This window comes from Physeter macrocephalus, unplaced genomic scaffold (assembly GCF_002837175.3).
Source record: "Physeter macrocephalus isolate SW-GA unplaced genomic scaffold, ASM283717v5 random_1900, whole genome shotgun sequence".
NCBI classification, from domain to species: domain Eukaryota; kingdom Metazoa; phylum Chordata; class Mammalia; order Artiodactyla; family Physeteridae; genus Physeter; species Physeter macrocephalus.
In genome coordinates, this window is record NW_021147186.1 from 4,806 (window position 1) to 7,927 (window position 3,122).

The 3,122-nt window shown below is 47.9% G+C and overlaps 1 long non-coding RNA gene across 1 annotated transcript in view; it reads left to right on the forward strand.

Moving 5' to 3' along the window:
* The first annotated feature begins 270 nt into the window (after positions 1-270).
* The window catches only part of LOC114485623 (uncharacterized), a 4,090-nt gene continuing 1,238 nt past the window's right edge, over positions 271-3,122 (forward strand). The window contains exons 1-2 of the long non-coding RNA XR_003679025.1: positions 271-367; positions 2,013-2,053. This is a non-coding gene — a long non-coding RNA (uncharacterized lncRNA). The remainder of the gene's footprint in view (positions 368-2,012; positions 2,054-3,122) is intronic.

A 3,122-nucleotide genomic window follows, 5' to 3' on the forward strand; every position in this document is an offset into this window, starting at 1 on the left:
GCAAGTGTTCAAAGGACTATTTCTATTCCGCGGTGCGACATTGTATGGGACTTCGGAGCACTTCCTTTCAATATCGTGTGTTCACGTTGAAGCTTGTTTTAGGTCACTATTTCCCTGGTATATGTTCGATCCTGTCGCTCCTGGTATTCTTGTAAATTTCCACATATCCCGTCTCTTTTCCGACCCAGCGCGTACGCCGATACGTCTGGGTACATGAATGCACTGAACCCCGTTTTCTAGATAGAATGAGGTGCCTGTGGTGTAGGGCATCTACTTCGCGGTGACTGGGATTCTTGGACATTTTTCGAAGACCCTTCTGCTGTTTTTCATCCCGCAGCTTCTCAACTTCGTCATTTCCCTTCCTCAGGTGAGGCTCAGTGTCTACCCCGCTGCTCGCTTTGTACGCTAATCCCCAGAACGGTTGTCGCAAAGTAGCCTGCCACCTTGCGCAAGGAAGCAGGTCGTCGTTTTTTCTGCTGATGAGCCGAAGTGTAAGCTATCAGTCCATAGTCAGCTTGTTAGACTTGTACGTTCACAAGCATGCTTGGTGTGGCGCATCAGTAAAGATTCCCGTCAACAAACACGTAAACAGTTACGTATATATCTCTATCCGTACCACGTACTCTTGTGCTTTTCTGGAGAAAGCCGTTCCTGAAATGAGGTGGTTTCTTCTCTTTTGCCTTCACCTGAGCCGCTAAATTGGCGGCTGCTCTCCATTCGCTACAGCAATCACACATGCGCAGGCACGTCTGTAAGCACGTATGCACTTCCACATCCATCACCTCAAGAGCAAATGTCCTCGAAGGTACGTGTCTGCATCGGAGGATTTCGAAGTGGATACGGAAAAAACTCGTCTGTTTCCGTATACACCTGCTAGCCGTGCAGCGGGCATCCACCTACCTCGCTAACGTAGTACGTACCCGCGTGCCACCACAACATACAGAAGCAGACATCTACGTATATACATATGTAGATACATACACACGCATAAATACGCGCATAAATACATATATATATATATAGTGTACGTATATGCAGACGTGCATGCCTGCGTCGGGAACCATTTGCATGCGTCCGAGGAACTTTCCGACTGCTCCTCTGCTGACCTACAAGCGACGAAATATTTTGTGTCGGACACGCATGCGTACGAATTATTCACGTGTGTACGTACACGTAATTGGATGCATACGTGCGCCCGCACGTCTCAGTTTCGCAAAGTTCCTGCTTGACCAGATAGACCTCTTTTTACGAGCTTCTCCTTAGTCAGTTCGTATACGTTGTATTTCTTCAACAACCCCGTACACGCAGCAGGTTTGCAACAACGAGAATTAGAATCACGTGAACGTACGGATTCAGAGGGAACAGCCGCCCGTGTTGAAATATGCAGCTCGCCCGTGACGTAAAACAGCGTACGTGAAGTTTCGGCTTGAGCAGAAGTGTTTTCAGAATCTGCCTGCGCCCCGCACTGAAGTAGTATACAGAGGAATAGAGAGAAGGCGGTAGTCAAAGACCAGCAATGAATTACTCTCTGTAAACAGACTCCTGGACAGCGGTCCTTCTGTGTGTGTGCACGTGCATACGTTCACATGTACGTACACGCATATGGCAGATATCAGGAAAGCTGTTCGGGTGCACAAACCCTTGAACTGGTAGTGGTGGAACCGACTTTGGTATTGTTTGCGCGGGATACACCCTATAGAATTCTATTTGAATGCATCTCGTAGATCAACATAAAGGCCTAGACTTGCGTACCTCTGTGTGTGATTGTACATAGACGTGCAGGAAGAGGCAAAAATCAAAACACATAACGGCGGAAATTGGTGAAGGTGCATCTGTAAAGGAGTGAACTGCGTCGTATTGGGATCTGTTCTACAGAGTTACGGGCCTACGTATGTTAATCCGTCCATGTGTAGGTATGATCCACGGAGGAGAGTATGTCACATGTGACAGAGGATTTGTAGGACAGGAAACGTTTTATACTTGCACGCTGTTGTGTTCTCGTCTTCTTGCAGCTCTTTGGACTCGTCACCTGCCCACGCCACCGAACGCCTCGGTAACTCGCCATCTTACCTTTACGTGCAGGCGATGCCACACGCATTTTTGTCGTGTCTGTATACCTATGTGTGTGTATATACATAAGTGTATGCACACGCGTGTGTAGGTGAAGCGTGCAGAGAACACATATTTTTACATGTATGCGTGAACGAATGTGTATGTGGGAATTGCTGCATGCATCCGTCTATTTATATATTCAATGACAAGACTACGCGCGTATGCTGGCAATCACCTGACCGTGAGTGAACACAGCTATGCACACGCATGTTCCGTACACATGTGTGGACAACGAAGATAAGGAAGATAGCGGAGTGGCACCAGAAGAGGGGAGATGCAGGGTCAAACTGTAGCACCTGCAGCGGCTACGGATATGTCTTTGTGTGAGCACCGTGCCAAGTCTGCAGTTTCACAACGTAGAAAGACTAGCGCGTGACACAGCATGTTGCTTGTAGCAATAGAGGGTAGAGGTTCGAAGTTGTACACGGGTTACATCTTGGTGGAGGTGCGCACCGATGTATATATGAAATGTTCGATATCAAAGTGTCTTCAGAGTCGATATCTCTGAACGGCGTAAATACACGTGCGCGGAGTTCATCTCTAGCGTCTAGAGATGTTCTAGTTTGTATTTCTTTATGTTCTCATACACCTAGACGTGGGTAAATTGGTGTTCAGCGTTGCGTGCGTACGCCGATGTGTATACACTAAATTTGTACGCTCACAACTGCCTCGGCGAGTGCGCAGAGGAATAAGGACTCTGGCGCGGCCGACTGCAGTGGACTTTGACTGATAGTTGTTGTTATCTTGTAGACGTCATCAGAGGAAGGAGGGTACTGCGGCTGTTTTCTGTGTCTCGGGTGTGCACGTGCGTGTGCTTCTAAGTAGCACCTTCCAGGAAACACACTAATGCGCAGCTTCTTTTGTCTGCAGTTACGCACTGGTGGACACACAGATCTATTTCTCCCGTAAATATGTGTATCCATTAAGTATCTGTTCCGTGAGACAAGACCGAGCCGGCGCCGGATTGAAGTAGTAGAAATGCATACTATCATTTTCAGACGCCTCTCCCC